Source organism: Rhinolophus hipposideros (assembly GCF_964194185.1).
Source record: "Rhinolophus hipposideros genome assembly, chromosome: 2".
In the NCBI taxonomy this organism is placed as follows: domain Eukaryota; kingdom Metazoa; phylum Chordata; class Mammalia; order Chiroptera; family Rhinolophidae; genus Rhinolophus; species Rhinolophus hipposideros.
In genome coordinates, this window is record NC_138048.1 from 8,533,851 (window position 1) to 8,551,764 (window position 17,914).

Here is a 17,914-nt window from a genome sequence, read left to right on the forward strand (position 1 = left end):
TATATCATTGGCAAATATGTTCTCCCTCTGTGTAAGGTGACTTTTTGTTTTATTGATGGTTTCCTTCACTGTGAAAAACTTTTTATTTGGTGTAGTCCCAAGTGTTTATTTTTTCTTTTGGCTTCCCTTGCCTGAGGTGATATATCAATAAAAATATAACTAAGGGGAATGTCTGTGAATTTACTTCCAATATTTTCTTCTAGGAGTTTCTTCTAGGATTTGGGTCTTACAAATAATTTTTTGATCCATTTTGAAATTATTCTTATATATGGCATAAGAAGGTCGTCCAGTTTCATTTTTTTGCATGTATGTGTTCAGTATTCCCAGCATCATTTATTAAATAGACAGTCTTTACCCCAATGTAAATTCTTGCTTCCATTTTCATAGATTAAATGACGACATAGGAATTGATCTATGTATCTGTTTTTATACCAATACCATGCTGTTTTGATTACTGTAGCCTTGTAGTATGATTTGATGTCAGGTAGTGTGATACCTCTCTCTTTGTTCTTATTTCTCAAGATTTCCATGGCTATTCGGGGACTTTTATCATTCCACATAAATTTTAGGATTATTTGTTCTAGTTCTGTAAAAGCTGTCATTGGTAATTTGATAGGGATTGTATTGAATTTATATATTGCCTTAGGTAGTATGGGCATTTTAATGATATTAATTCTTGCTATCCATGAGCATTGTATAAGTTTCCATTTATTTGTGTCTTCTTTAATTTCTTTCTTCAATGTCTTATCATTTTCTGAGCACAGTTCTTTTACTTCCTTGGTTGAATTTCTTCCAAGTATTTTATGTTTTTGAGGAAATTGTAAATGGGATTGTTCTCTCAATTTCTCTTCTGATAGTTTGTTATTGGTGTATACAATTGTAACTGATTTCTAAATATTAATTTTGTCTCCTGCTAGTGTACTAAATTCATTTATCAGTCCTAATAGTTTTTGGTGGAATCTTTTGGGTTCTCTATATATAGTATCATGTCATCTGCATAGAGTGACAATTTTACTTCCTCCCAATTTGAATGCCTTTTATTTCTTTTTTTTTTTTTGAGATTTAATTTCAACATATATATTTTTAATTAAAGTTTATTGGGGTGACAATTGTTAGTAAAGTTACATAGATTTCAGTTGTACAATTCTGTAATGCATTATCTATATATCACATTGTGTTTTCACCACCCAGAATCAGTTCCCTTTCCATCCCTATGTATTTGATTCCATTTATCCTCATCTACCACCCTTCTCCCTTCCCCATGTAACCACTAAATTATTGCCTGTATCTATCAGTGTTTGTTTCTTCATTTGTTTGTCTTGTTCATTTGTTGTTTTCAGTTTTATTAGTGAAATCATATGGTTCTTGACTTTTTCTGTCTGATTTATTTCACTTAGCATTATAATCTCAACATCCATCCATGTTGTCACAAATGGCACTATTTTATCTTTTCTTAGCAGAATAATATTCCATTGTGTATATATACCAAAACTTCTTTATCCAATCATCTATCGAAGGACACTTCAATTGTTTCCATGTCTTGGCCACCCTAAATAAAGCTGCAATGAACGTTAGAGCAAATAAGTACAGCTTTACGGATAAATATTTTCAGATTTTGGGGTAGATACTTAACAGAGGGATTGCTGCTTCATATGGTAATTCTGTTCTTAATTTTTTCAGGAATTTTCATACTGCCTTCCATAGCGGCTGCACCAATCTGCATTCCCAGCAACAGTGTATGAGGGTTCTTTTTTCTCCACAGCATCTCCAACATTTGCTATTATTTGTCTTGTTCATGATAGCCATTCTGACTGGGGTGATGTGATATCTCATTGTGGCTTTTATATGCATTTCTCTGATGATTAGTGATGTTGAGCATTTTTTCATATGTCTATTGGCCATTTGTATGCCCTCTTTGGAGAAATGTCTATTCAAGTCCTCTGCCCATTTTTCAATTGGATTGTTTGTTTATTTGTTGTTGAGTTCTATGAGTTCCTTATATATTTTGAATATTAGCCACTTACCGGAGGTGTTGTTTGTAAAAATCTTCTCCCATTTGGTTGGTTGCCTCTTTATTTTGTCCATGGTTTTTTTGCTGTGCAGAAACTTCTTAGTTTGACATGGTCCCACTCATTTACTTTAGATTTTACTTCCTTTGCCTTTGGAGTCAAATTCATAAAATGCTCTTTGAACCCAAGGTCCATAAGTTTGGTACCTATGTTTTCATCTATGCAGTTTATTGTTTCAGGTCTTATGTTTAGGTCTTTGATCCATTTTGAGTTAATCTTGGTACACGGTGACAGATAGCAGTCTAGTTTTATTGTTGTGCACTTTGCTTTCCAATTCTCCCAGCACCATTTATTGAAGAGGCTGTCTTTTCTCCATTGTATGCTTTTGGCTTCTTTGTCAAAAATTATGTTCATATTTATGTGGGTTATTTCTTGTTTCTCAGTTCTATTCCATTGGTCTTTGTGTCTGTTTTTCTGCCAATACCCTACTGTTTTGATTATTGTTGCCCTGTAGTACAAGCTGAAGTCAGGGAGTATGATGCCTCCAGCATTGTTCTTTTCCTTAAGATTGCTTTGGCTATTCGGTGTCTTTCGTGGTTCCCTACGAATCTGATGATTTTTTGTTCTATTTCTTTAAAATACGCCATTGGGATTTTATTGGGAATTGCATTAAATCGGTATAATGCTTGGGTAGTATGGCCATTTTAACTATGTTGATTCTTCCAATCCATGAACATGGAATTTCTTTCCATTTCTTTGTGTCTTCTTCAATTTCTTTTAAAAATGTCTAATACTTCTCAGAATATAGGTCTTTCACATCCTTGGTTAAGTTTATTCCTGGGTACTTTGTTCTTTTTGTCTTGGAATTGTTTGTCTTATTTCTTTTTCTGATGTTTCATTGTTAGTATATAGGAATGCAATGGCCTTTTGCACATTGATTTTGTAGCTGGCAACTTTATTATATTCATTTATTGTTTCTAATAGCTTTTTGGTGAAGTCTTTAGGGTTTTCTATATATAGCATCATGTAATCTGCAAAACGTGACAATTTGACTTCTTCATTCCCTATGTGGATGCCTTTTATTCCTTTCTCTTACCTGATTGCTCTGGCTAGGACTTCCAATACTGGGTTCAAAAGCAGAGCTGATAGGGGACAGCCCTCTCATGTTCCTGAACATAGAACAAAGGGCTTCAGTTTTTCACCATTAATTATGATATAAGCTGAGGGTTTGTTAAATACAGCCTTTATTATGTTAAGGTATTTTTCTTCTATACTTCTTTTGTTAAGTGTTTTAACCATAAATGGATGTTGTATCTTGTTAAATGATTTTTCTGCATCTATTGATATAATCATATGATTTTTGTCCTTCATTTTGATTATTTGGTGGATCACATCGATCGATTTGCATATGTTGAACCACCCTTGTGCCCCTGGGATGAACCCCACTTGCTCATGATGTATAATCTTTTTAATGCATTGTTGCATTTGATTTGCTATAATTTTGTTTAGGATTTTTGCATCTGTATTCATCAGAGATATTGGTCTGTAGTTTTCTTTTTTTGTGTTATCCTTACCAGGTTTTGGTATCAGGGTAATGTTGGCCTCATAAAATGACTTAGGGAGTATAGCCTCTTCACTTTTTTGGAAGAGGTTGAGTAGGACAGGTATTAAATACTATTTGCATGTTTGGTAGAATTCACTGGTCCCAAACTTCTGCTTTTGGAAAGGTTTCGGATGATTCAATTTCGTTACTGGTGATCAATTATTTAGATTTTCTAATTCTTCGTGATTCAGCCTTGGAAGGCTATGTGTTTCTAAGAACTTGTCCATTTCTTCTAGGTTATTGAATTTGGTGGCATATAGTCCTTCATAGTATTCTTGGATGATCATTTGTATTTCTGTGGCATCCATAGTAATTTCCCTGCTTTCATTTCTGATTTTCTTTATTTGTGTCTTTTCTTTTTTTATCTTAGTGAGTCTAACCAAGGGTTTATCAATTTTATTAATCTTTGCAAAGAACCAGGTTTTTGTTTTATTATTGTTTTCTATTGTCTTTTTGTTCTCCATTTCATTTGGTTCCACTCTGATTTTTATTATTTCCTTTCTTCTGCTGACTTTGGGTTTTATTCGTTCTTCTTTTTCTAGTTCTTTAAGAAGTAACATGAGGTTATTTATCTGGGATTTTTCTTCTTTCTTGAGATAGGCCTATAATGATATAAATTTCCCTCTTAAAACTGCTTTCTATGCATCCCCGAAATTTTGATAGGATGTATTCTTATTGTCATTTGTTTCTATGTATCCTTTCATCTCTACTTTTATTTCTTTTTTGACCCAGTCGTTCTTTAAAAGTATGTTGTTTAATCTCCATGTATTTGTGTTTTTTCCTGCTTTCTTTTCGCAGTTGATATCCAATTTCAAAGCCTTGTGATCAGAGAATATGCTTGGTATGATTTCAATCTTCTTAAATGTGCTGAGGATGATTTTATGTCCCAATATATGGTCTATTTTTGAGAATGTTCCATGTACACTCGAAAATAATGTATATTCTGATCTTCAAGATTGAACTGCTGTATAAATGTCAATTATATTCATTTCATATAATGTGTCATTTAGGGCTGCTATTTCATTATTTATTTTCTGTTTGGATGATCTATCCATAGCTGTCAATGATGTATTTAAGTCCCCTACTATAATTGTGTTTTGTTCAATTTCTTCCTTTAATACTCTTAGTAGTTGTTTGGTATATTTTGGTGCTCCCTGATTGGGGGCATAAATATTGATGACTGTTATGTCTTCTTTTTCAATAGTCCCCATTATCATTATGAAGAGTCCATCTTTGTCTTTTGTTACCTTCTTTATCCTGAAGTCTGTTTCATCTGATATAAGTATGAATACACCCTTTTTTCCTCTGAATACCATTTGCTTGGAGTGTCAATCTCCTCCCTTTCCCTTTGAGTCTATATTTATACTTGTAGCTGAGATGTAGCATATGGAAGCAGCATATGGTTGGGTTTAGTTTTTTGATCCAATCTGCTACTCCTTGCTTTTTGCTGGTGAGTTCAGTCCATTTACATTTAGGGTGATTACTGATATATGAGGATTTCCTATTATTCTATATTTGGTTTTCTTGTAGGACTGTGTCTCCATTATTTCTTTGCCTTCTTGTTGATGTCTATTATTTCATTGTGGTGGTATTCTTGATTTGTTTTCCCTGTTACTTCTTTTACTATGTTATATGTTTCAGTTCGGATCTTTTTTTTATTAGTTTCCGGTGCATAAGACAAAGTAATACTTAGACATTTATTATTTATATACCTCACACTGTGTGAACCCCCTCCCTCCATTCACTATCCCTCTGACATCGCACAGAGCCATTACATGTTGTAATTACATGTTGTAATCTTTACAACATTATTGATTATGTTCCCCAAATTAATTTTCAAAACCCCATGGCCATCTTGTGGTTACCGACTATTTTCTAAAATCCTCACCTTCCCCCTTATCCCCACCCCCCATCCCATCTAGCAACCCTCAGTTTTTCCTCTTTGTCTCCAAAACTATTTCTGATTACTTCATTCACTTATTCTTTTCTTTAGATTCCGCATATAAGTGAAATCATATGGTATTTGTCTTTCTCTGTCTGACTTATTTCACTTAACATAATGTGCTCCAGGTCCATCCATGCTGTTGCAAATGGTAAGATTTCTTTCTTCTTTATGGCTGCGTAATACTCCATTGTATAAATGTACCACAGTTTCTTAATCCAGTCATCTACCAATGGGCATTTCAGTTGTTTCCATGTCTTGGCTATTGTGTATAGTGCTGCAATAAACATAGGAGGGCATAAAGATTTTTGAATTGGAGTTTTGGATTTCTCCGGATAAATACCTAGGAGTGGAATTGCTGGATCATAAGATACTTCCATTTTCAGATTTTTGAGATACCTCCATACTGTTTTCCATAGTGGCTGCACCAATCTGCAATCCCACCAACAGTGCACCTTTTCTCCACATTCGTGCCAGTACTTGTTGTTTGTTGATTTATTGATGATAACCATTCTGACTAGGTTGAGGTGGTATCTCATTGTGGCTTTTATTTGCATTTCTCTGATGGTTAGTGAGGTTGAGCATTTCTTCATATGTCTGTTTGTCATCTGTATGTCCTTTTTAGAAAAATGTCTCTTCATGTACTCTGCCCATTTTTTAATTGGATTGTTTGTTTTTTTGGAGTTGAGTTGAGTGAGTTTTTTATAAATTTGTGATATTAACCCCATAACAGATATATCATTGGCAAATATCTTTTCACATTCAGTAGGATCCCTTTTTGTTTTATTGATGGTTTCCTTTGCTGTGAAAAACTTTTTAGTTTGATATAATCCCACATGTTTAGTTTTCTCTTACTTCCCTTGCGTGAGGAGATGTATCAGTGAAAATCTTACTCCGGGTAATGTCTGTGAAGTTTCTTCCTATATTTTCTTCTAGGTATTTTATGGTTTTAGATCTTACATTTAAGTCTTTAAGCCATTTTGAATTTATTCTTGTATATGGTGTAAGGAGGTGGTCCAGCTTCATTTTCTTGCATGTGTCTCTCCAGGTTTCCCTGCACCATTTATTGAATAGACTGTCTTTACCCCACTGTACATTCTTGCTTCCATTGTCACAAATTAAATGGCCATCTAGGCATGGATTTTTTCTGGACACTCTGTTTTGTTCCATTGATCTATGTGTCTGTTTTTATGCCAGTACCATGCTGTTTTGATTACTGTAGACTTGCAGTATAATTTGATGTCAGGTATTGTTATACCTCCCACTTTGTTCTTATTTCTCAAGGTTGCTGAGGCTATCTGGGGTCTTTTATGGTCCCATATAAATTTTAGGATTATATGTTTTATTTCTGTGAAAAACGTCGTTGGTAGTTTGATAGGAATTGCGTAGAATATGTATATTGCCTTAGGCAGTATGGACATTTTAACTATATTAATTCTCCCTATCCATGAACATGGTATGTGTTTCCATCTATTTGTATCTTCTTTCATTTCTTTCTTCAGTGTCTTATAATTTTCTGAATACAGATCTTTTACTTCTTTGGTTAAATTTATTCCTAGGCATTTTATAGTCTTTGGTGCAATTGTGAATGGGACTGCTTTTTAAATTTCTCCTTCTGATGTTTTATTATTGGCATATACAAATGCAACTGATTTCTGAATATTAATTTTGTATCCTGCTACTTTACTAAATTCATCTATCAGTTCTAATAGTTTCTTGGTGGAGTCTTTAGGGTTCTCTATATATAGTATCATGTCATCTGTATATAATGACAATTTTACTTCCTCCTTGCCAATTTGGATGCCTTTTATTTCTTTTTCTTGTCTGATTGCTGTGGCTAGAACTTCCAGCACTATGTTGAATAGAAGTGGAGAAAGTGGGCAACCTTGCCTTGTTCCTGATCTTACGGGCAATGGTTTTAGCTTTTACCCATGGAGTATGATGTTAGCTGTGGGTTTATCATATATGGTCTTTATTATGTTGAGATATGATCCCTCTATTCCCACTTTCTTAAGGGTTTTTTATCATAAATGACTGCTGGATTTTATCAAATGCTTTCTCTGCATCTATTGATATGATCGTGTGGTTTTTATTTTTCATTTTGTTAATGTGGTGTATCACATTAATTGATTTGCAGATGTTGAACCACCCTTGCATACCAGGGATGAATCCCACTTGATCATGCTGTATGATATTTTTAATGTGTTGCTGAATTCTTCGCTAATATTTTGTTGAGGATTTTTGCATCTATGTTCATTATAGATATCGGCCTGTAGTTTTCTTTTTTTGTGATGTCTCTGTCTGATTTTGGTATCAGGGTGAAAGTGGCTTCATAAAAGTGTTTGGGAGTCTTCCCTCCTTCTGGATTTTTTGGAAGAGCTTGAGGAGAATAGGTGATAATTCTTTTTTGAATGTTTTGTAAAATTCACCTGTAAAGCCATCTGGTCCAGGGCTTTTGTGTGTTGGGAGATTGTTGATTACTGATTCAATTTCCCTGGTGCTAATCAGTCTATTCAGGTTTTCGGTTTCTTCTTAAGATAGCCTTGGAAAGTTGTACGCCTGTAAAAAATTGTCCCTTTCTTCCAGACTGTCAGATTTGTTGGCATATAGTTGCTCATAGTGATTTCTTAATTTTTTTTGTATTTCTGTGGTGTCTGTTGTCACTTCTCCTCTTTCATTTCTGATTTTATTAATTTGAGTCCTCTCTGTCTTTTTTTCAAGGAGTCTGGCTAAAGGTTTGTCAATTTTGTTTGTCTTCTCTAAGAACCAACTCTTGGATTCATTGATCTTTTGTATTGTTTTTCTGGTTTCTATTTCATTTATTTCTACTCTGATCTTTATTATCTCCTTCCTTGTGCTCCCTTTGGGCTTATTTTGCTGTTCTTTTTCCAGATCCTTTAAGTGTGAAGATAAACTGTTGATTAGTGATGTTTTTTGTTTCTTTAAGTAGGCCTGCAATGCTATGAATTTCCCTCTTACGACTGTTTTTGCAGCATCCCATAGATTTTGGGTGGTCGTGTTTTCATTTTTGTTTGTCTTGAGATATCTTTTGATTTCTTCCTGGATCTCCTGCTTGACCCATTCATTATTTAGTAACATGTTATTCAGTCTCCATGAATTGGTGTGTCTTACAGTTTTTTTCCTGTAGTTCATTTCTAATTTCATAGCACTGTAGTCAAAGAAGACAATTGGTATGATTTCAATTTTTGTAAATTTATCAAAACTTGTTTTGTGGCCTAACATATGGTCTATCTTGGAAAATGTTCCATGTGCGCTTGAGAAGAACGTGTATTCTGCAGCATTGGGATGAAATGCTCTGAAAATATCGATTAAATCCAAGTGGTCCTATGTATCATTTAAGGCTGTTGTTTCCATATTGATTTTCTGTCTGGAAGACCTGTCCCTTGTTGTCAGAGGTGTGTTGAAGTCCCCTACTATGATAGTGTTACTGTTGATCTCTGTCTTTATGTCAGTCAATATCTGTTTTATATATTTAGGTGCTCCTATGTTGGGTGCATAGATGTTTACTAGGGTTATGTCCTCTTGTCGGATTGATCCCTTTATTATTATAAAGTGCCCATCTTTGTCTTTTAATATGTTCTTCATTTTAAAGTCTACTTTGTCAGATATAAGTATTGCAACTCCAGCTTTTTTCTCATTTCCATTTGCATAAAATATCTTACTCCAACCCTTCACTTTCAGCCTGTGTGTGTCTTTTGATCTGAAGTGAGTCTCTTGTATACAGCATATACCTGGGTCTTGCTTTCTTATCCACTCAGCCACCCTATGTCTCTTGATTGGAGCATTTAATCCATTTACATTTAAAGTGATTATTGATATGTACATAGTTATTGCCACTTTTAAATTTGTAGTTAGATTGGTTTCATCTTTCTTTTATTTACAGAAGTCCTTTTAGTATTTCTTGCAATGCTGGCTTGGTGGTAATAAATTCCTTTAGCTTATTCTTTTCCAGGAAGCTCCTTATCTCTCCATGAACTTTAAATGATAGCCTTGCTGGATAAAGCAATCTAGATTGTAGACCTTTGAGTATCTCCTGCCACTCCCTCCTGGCCTTCAATGTTTCTGTAGAAAAGTCATTTGATAGACTTATGGGAATTCCCTTGTATGTAACCCTCTGTCTTTCTCTTGCTGCCTTTAGGATTCTCTCTTTGTCTTTAAGCTTTGCCATTTTAACTATAATGTGTCTTGGTGTGGGCCTGTTTGGGTTTATCCTGGTTGGAACTCTCTGTACTTCCTGGGCTTGTATGTTGGTTTCCTTCCTTCTGTGTCTCGTCTGGGCACCACATCTGGATATTTTTTTTTTTTTTTTGAGTGGTTACCATTAAGTTTGTGTAAAAGAAAGTTTCATATTTAGTGCATTCTATTTTCTTCAGCATGCTTACTTTCTTGATTTCCTTGTGTCAGTTCAGACCTTTACTCTCTCCCCTTTTATCTTTTGTTGTCACAGATTATCCCTATTTATGCTGTGAGTTGATTTCTGCACTGCAGTATCAAGTTATCTATTTCCTCTTTTTTTAAGTGTTTTGTTTTTTTCTTTACCCTGTATGTTATGATTAAGTGTACAGTGTCTTATTTGGTACAGGGATTGTCATTTTCTGCTTCTGTCTGCCTGTTCATAATACTACTAATAGTTTTGTATTCTTTTGCTTCAGGTCAAATAGCCTCCTTCAGTATTTCTTGTAGTACAGGTCGTTTGTTAGTTAGAAAATTCCTTCAGCTTCTTTATGTCTGGAAAGGTCTTTATTTCTCCTTCATATTTAAAGGATATCTATGTTAGATATATTATTCTTGGCTCATAATTTTTCTCTTTTAATAGTTTGAATATTTGATTCCACTCCTTCTTGGCTTGGAGATTCTGCTGAAAATTCTGATGATAATTTAATAGGCTTTCCTATGTAGGTTCCCATCTTCTTTTCCCTGGCTGCCTTGAGGATTCTTTCTTTGTTGTTGATTTTTGACAGCTTCACTACAATGTACCTATAAAAAGGCCTGTTGGGATTGAGGTAATTAGGTGTTCTATTTGCTTCTTAGATTTGAGGATCCAGTTCTTTCCAGAAGTTTGGGAAGTTCTCATTGACTATTTGTTTGAATATACTCTCTATTCCCTTCTCTCTCTCTTCTCCTTCTGGTATGCCCATTACTCTTACATTGCTCTTTCTGATGGAGTCAGAAAGTTCTTATAGAGTTCTTTCATTTCTTTTAAGTCTCTCTTCTTCTATCTGTGTCATTTCCAGATTTTTGTGTTCAATGTCACTGATTCTTTCCTCCCTCTGGTCAATTATACTACCTAAGCTGGCTATTTCATTCTTCATTTCTTTTTTGAGTTCTTAATCTCCAGAAATTCTATTTGGTTGTATTTTACAATTTCAGTCTCTTTGGTAAAAATGTTTATTTCTTTTTCCTTGATTGTGTTTCTGAGTTCAGTAAACTGCTTCTCTGTGTTTTCTTGCATCTTCTTAATTTTTTTCAAAACTGCAGTCTTGAATTCTCTGTCTTTTAAGTAACACATTTCCATATCTTTAAGTTCATTTTCTCGACACTTTTCATTTTTTTTCTGAGCTCTATCATGTTAAGTTGGTTATTTATGGCAATTAATGAATTATTATTTCTCTTCCTAGACATCTACAGGAGTGGGTTCTGCAACAGGTTGATAGAAAGAGGTCTTTCTATTGTTTTCCAGTAGGTGTTGGTAGAATGTTTTATTTTCTTTCTGGCTGCTGCCGTTTATTTTCTCATGCTATAGTGTTATATTTTCTCTGTACTTTTCTGGTTTCTCACACAATGAGGGGATTCCCTGGAAGGTGGGCTTCTTCTCTATGAACAGTACTCCTGGGTCACAGAGCACTGCCTCCATGGGGGAATGTGGAAAGCTTCTGAAGATCCATACTCTTCCTGCACCACGTTCAGAGCCTGTGTGTTTCAGCGGCTCAGTTTACTCCTGCAGGGATCCACCCAGATAGGTGGGGACAGAGGCGCGTTGGGTTGTGAGAGGTGGCTCAGAGCAATGGTGGTGACCACCAGCATAGACAGTCCTGCACCCAAGGCTCCCTCCCTTTCTCCACAACTAATTGGGCTGTCAGTCTGTGGCTGCAGGGTCACAGTTATCGGAACTGCTAATATTCTGTTCTTTTGATCTGACACTGCTACTGTTCTGCTTCTAGCACTGAGCATGTGCAGATGGGGTGAGCTCTGAGAGGGTAGGGAGGGGTCAGATAGGCTCCTAGCCTAAGCCTTCTGTCCTTTGCTGGGCAATGAGGGCTTAAACCTACATTTTCACCCTTCTTCCCTCAGTCTTTGCTTTGATGTCTCTGCCCTGAGCGTTGTGTTCAGCTGTGTTATATGTTAATCCTTCAGTTGGGACTGTGGACCATAGGAGAGTACTGGCCGTCTAACCTCTTCTCTCTCTGGTGACTATGGTAGCTCCAGAATACAGGGAGTTGGACCTCCTAGATCCATCTGCACTCCTGTGCCCTTGCGGACCACATCTCCCCCCACTCGCCCTATTTGCCCACCTTTAAATGATTTCACTTGCATGTGCTTAGTCTTGCCTGTCTGCTGTGCAGGGAGTCCTTTGTGGAATTATAGTTGTTCCATCTGTTGTAAATTCCAGGGGGATTTCAAGAGGCTCACTTCATGCTGCCATTTCTGTGATGTCATCTGTTCGTAGTATTTTCTTAAATTGTTTTTGTATTTCTATGTCAGTTTTCCTCTCTCATTTCTGGCTTTATTAATTTGGGTCTTCTCTTTTTATTGATGAATCTGGCATAAGGCTTGTTGATTTTGTTTATCTTTTCTAAAAATCAGCTCTTGGTTTCATTCATCTGTTTTTTTATTGTTTTTTTGGTTTCTATTTCATTTATTTCTGCTCTGATCTTTATCATTTCCTCTCTTGTACTCCCTTATTTTGCTGTTGTTTTTCAAGTTCCCTTTAGTGCAAAGATAGACTACAGATTTGAGATTTTTCTTGTTTCTATAGGTAGGCCTACATTGCTATGACTTTCCCTCTTAAGACATCTTCCACTGCTCCATAGATTTTGGGTCATTGTCATTGTGTTTTCATTTTCGTTTGTCTCAAGGTATCTTTTGATTTCTTCCTTGATCTCCTTGTTAACCCAGTTGCTATTTATTAACATTTTATTCAGCCTTTATATATTTGTGTGCTTTCTAGTTTTCTTCTTGTATTTGGTTTCCAGTTTTCATAGCACTGTGGTCAGAGAATACACTTGATATGATTTCAATCTTAAATTTATTGAAACTTGTTTTGTGGCCTAGCATGTGGTCTATCTTGGAAAATGTTCCATGTGCACTTGAGAAGAATGCATATACTGCTACTTTGTGGTGAAATGCTCTAAAAATACAACTGGTGTAATATGTCATTTAAGGCCACTGTTTCTGTGTTGATTTTCACTCTGGAGGACCTGTCCAATGGTGTCCATGGGATTATCTTTTTTTTTTTTTTTGGGTAATTTGTGTTTTCAGTATTGGGTGGAAACTCCCAGAAGGAGGCAATGTTTGTCCTCAGCCAGCCATGAACAACACACACCTATAGGGATCCCACCATAGTTATCTGCCAAAACTGCTTACTCAGATGGAATTTAAGAATGGTTTTCCCTTGAGTCTGGTCTATGCCATTTATTGAGACATTAAATAATTTGTTCCCTATGTAATTCCTTCAGTGACACATACAGTTACTTTTTGTGTCTGAAGCAACCTTTATAGCAACCCCTAGTGTTCTGAGACCCTCTTATAGGCTGGTTGCTGAGCTCTTCCCTAGGATATTCCCAAATTCCTCTTCATGTTGTTTCTGAGCTGAAATTTTGTTGAGATGCTCTCATGGGACCTTCTGAGAGACTCAATTCAGTCCTGATAGATCTCTGAAATGCTGGCCCTGAAGCTCAGGGAGGTGTAATCATGACTGACTTTCTGCTGAGATACTTCTGTTAATTTACGTTGAGGCACCATCAGTGCTGGAGAGTAGATTCCTACAGGTGTGCAGACAGCACCATGGGGTTATCCTCCTTGCAACGCGGAGCTACAGTTTTCCCTGTGGTTCACTGGTGATATGAAAATGACCAGGATGGTGGAACAGACACGGGACACAGGCCTGGGACAACATGCTGACCAATGAAATGTTGGGAGCTTGAGGACAAGTGGCCTCTTGAGATTTTTGGGGAATAGAGACTAAACCCCAAAAACTTTCCTGTTGCTTTTGCAACACATTCCATTACAGTGTTGATATTCAGTCAACATATTAAAGTCCAACTGATTCAGGGTTCTATGGGACAATACTCCATAGTCCCTAATTTGGAATGGAGGAGAAGATGGAAGGTTTGTGAGTCAGAAATGAAGGTGGGCCTGTGGCTGGCCCTGAGTCATAGATTGGAATGGGGGCATGATTTAGGGCAAAATTTGAGGATATAAATTGAGTAAGAGAAGGACATGCAAATGAGGAGCTGGTGGAGATCCTTGATGCCACATTTTCCCTGCAAAAGCATTACATAATCCATTAAACAAGACACAGTGAGACTCTCATTGGGAGCTACTTCCTAAAACCAGGAGAGTGGCCACTAGGGACTCACTGTGCAAAGAAGGAAGATCCCAAAAGACCTGGCTGTATTTCTGCTGCAAGTTTTTCCGCAGAGTCTTGACATAAAAGAGTTGCTGGCCAATGTGCTCTGGTATGTTTTTGCTGTTCCAGCCAGTTTGGGGAGCTGTGACTAAAATGAAATTCATTAAGATGTCCATAGGTATTCTATCACATATGTTTTGAAAATGATCCCTCCTCCTTGTCTTTCTTCTCCAAAATCTGAAAAGCCATTCTCTTTTTTCTTTGTCTCTCCAGGTGTACCTGGATGTTAAGGCCAAGTAAAGAATAGCTATTGGCCTCCATGTGTTTTGGAACAGTCTCCCCAGAGAGAGGTCTCTGGGACATGGAGGGAAACTTGCCCTTACTAATAATCAGAGTGTGGTAATGTGGGAAGGAACATGTTCTAGGTATATACCTGCCAACAGGACAAGTCTGAAATTGACAGGTTGAAAGGTCAGTGCCTCTGACTGTTGGGAAATAAGTGGACAATATACCAGGACTATGTGGAAATGAGTGCTCTGGAACAGGCTTCAATAAGACAGAAATCGACTTTGATTGAGTCACAGATAAGTGCAGTCTGGTGGTGATGAAATAGACAGCACTGGTGGCTTGTGATGATAAGCAAATGAAACAGTGGGATTCATTGTCTGTTATAAACCTGGTAAGGAGTTGATATCTTAGAAAGAGGGAAGATCAAGTTAAAAGATGGTAATCAGGACAAAGTGGCCTCTGGTTAGACAACAAGATCCACACTCTGAGTATTGCAATAGGGGAGGGGCAAAGGCAAAGGAGTAGTCTAGGAAACGGTCCACTGGGATTTTGGATTTCAATGTAGGGATAGGTTCTGGTGGCAGAGCGTGAGCTGGTGGTGAAGGTGAATGAAAGTCAGCTGAGTAGTCATTGGATCAGAGAAGGGAGTTGGGGTGGTGGTGGGAAAGGCTCACACCAGAGGGCGGGGATTGGATATCTTGGTGGGACACCTGAGAACGCAGGAGACATAGTGAACAATGACTCAGTCACAGGAGCTGTGGAAGCCAAAGGGACACAGAGAAGCATCACCCAAGGCCTCCGGGAATGGCAGCGGATTGACCTCAGCAGTTGCACTATTATACAACTCACATGAGGGCTCTGTATATAACAGTTGATGAAAGCACATGATATCATGACGCTGGCCCAGGGGGCCAGAGGGGACAGGTGGTACAAGGCTACACCCAGGACCACAACAAACCTATAGGACCTGGGGAGGTCTGGCAAAGGAAGAGCCTCACAATGCGTACTGTCTTTTCATATCTCCCTGCTGCCTTAATCTCACAGTATATATTTTTGTCCTTCTCCTAAAGACTTTCACAATCTGACTATGGAAATTTCACCAACCATGTCCAATCCAGGCTTCACTGAGGCCATAGACATTTATAGACTGTGCTAAATAAAGGTTAGAGAACTAAGGGGTTATGTTTAGTCACCTTTGCAGAAGAAAAAGCACCTTCTTTTTCTCCTCTACTTTGCTCTGGTAAGCTCTCCAGCTAGGACATCAGGAGAGTGATGAAGGTAGAAGCAAAGTGATCTTAGAGGAGGCTCATTACAATGTTCTTTAGAGGTAACTCTTGGTGGATTGGACTTGGAGAGCCTTAAGAGTTCAATTACAAGGTCACATGGTCCATGATACTAATAGGCTCAGACGAATGTTGCTTTCTCATTCACATAGGGCTTTCATACATATTATCTCATGTGACTCTCAAAATCCACCCTGTGAGTAACACTGGTAAATCTCAAAGAGATTATTTCAAAGAGGAGTCTGAGTGCCAGGACCTCAAAACACTTTTACAAAGTCAGTAGACAAATGTTCTGAGTCTCAACATCTCACATGGCCACCCTTTGGGCAATGCTCATGTCCCATGTCTATCACTGCTTCATTCCCAGCAACAGCCAAAGCAGGGAATCTGAGCAGAGTCTCAGGGTCGGACTGCCTTCCCATGAGCCTCTCTTCTAAGGGCTCTTGTTTTCTGAGAGGGACTGTATTTAGCAGCAAACGTCCTCAGAGACCATGACCTTGGGACCTCATCTAAAGGAGACGAAGGTATATCCTTAGAGAGCTCAGATAGAGTCGGGAGATCCTTCCAAAATTGTTGTTAAAGTATAATAATTGCTATGCTAAGAGAAGAGAGAAAACTAAATCATATGAAATGCTTGCTTAAAACCACAAATGGCAGAAAGAAAGGGAAGAAAAGCAATCAATATAATGAAAAGTAAACAGTTACGGCATGATCAGTATCAATCCAAATAGATGACAAAAATCAGTAAATGTGAATGGGCTAAATTCACCAATTAAAAGTCACAGACTGTCAGAGCACGTGAAAAAAAAAAAAACCAAGAACCAATTACATTTGTCTACAGGACACCCATTCTTAAAATAAGATAGATAAAAAGAAAATGGACAAAGAAAAATCAACCAAACTGACACTTACCAAAAGAACACAGGAGTAAGTATAATAACATCAGACAAAGCAGACTTCAGAACAAGAGAAATTATCAGTGAAAAAGAGCAGCATTACAGAGGCAACAAAGGTCTCAGTTCTCCAAGAAGACACAGCAGTCCTCCACATCTAACAACAGTGTCAAAATATGTGAGGTAAATTCTGCTACAACTGCAAGGAGAAATAGAAGAATGTACTGTGAGTGGAGACTTCAACACTCCTCTATCAGAAAGGGGCCGATTCAGCGGGCAGATAATCAGTAAGGATATAGTTGACCCAAACAGCACCATCAGTCACCTGGACCTCATTAACATTGATAGAATACTTCATGCAACAACAGAATTCACATTCTTTTCTAGCTCACATGGAACACTCAGCAGAACTGACTGCTCTAGGCCACAAAACACACCATAATAAATATAAAAGAACAGAAGTCATACAAAGCATGTTTTCAGACTACAACGGAATTACATAAGAAATCAATTTCAGACAGATAGCTGGAAAATCCCTAAATGAATAGGGATGAAATAACATACCACAACACAAGGGTCAAGGAAGAAGTCTCAAAGGAGGAAAAATTTTAAACTAAATGAAAACAAAAATACAACTTAAAATTTGTGACATGTAATCAAAGCAGTACTTAGAGAATAACTGATAGTACTGAATTCATCTATTTGGAAAGAAAGATGTAATATTTCTGAGGGACTCTGGTTTACTTACCTGATTGACGTCTGTGTTTCCAAAGTCCCGGCAAACATGGATTCCTGTTTCGGTAGCTCAGTGACAGAAGGAGGAGCTGGAGCTCGGCCAAGGTGCAGTGAGGCTCCTCAGACAGAGGACGTGGTGCATCGTGGGAAGGGATTGCTGCCTCAGGCAGCTGTGCACTGAGTGCACATTCTAGACTAGAGTTCCAGGCCCACATCACAGACCTGAGGCACAGACACCAAAGGTTCTTGAGGGTTGGAAAGGGGACGCCTCAAAGGGTATGAACCCCAATCCCTTCCCTCCATCCTCCAGCCCAGCAGCTGGGTCCATCTCTCCAGGTCTCTTTAGATCCCTCCAGCCAAAGTCCATCTCCACCCATTCGCCATGCCACATATTGTATTTGTCTCAGTGAAATTTTCTATTTATTCAGCCCGTTACCCAAATAATACCTGAGAACCTTTTACTACCTGGTGAGCTCCATTTGGACCCCACATTCTCTTTGAAAGCCTGCTGTGCCCGTGGATTTGTACTCCCAAATTCCACTCTGTCCTCAACTGTAGCTTCCACTTCTCC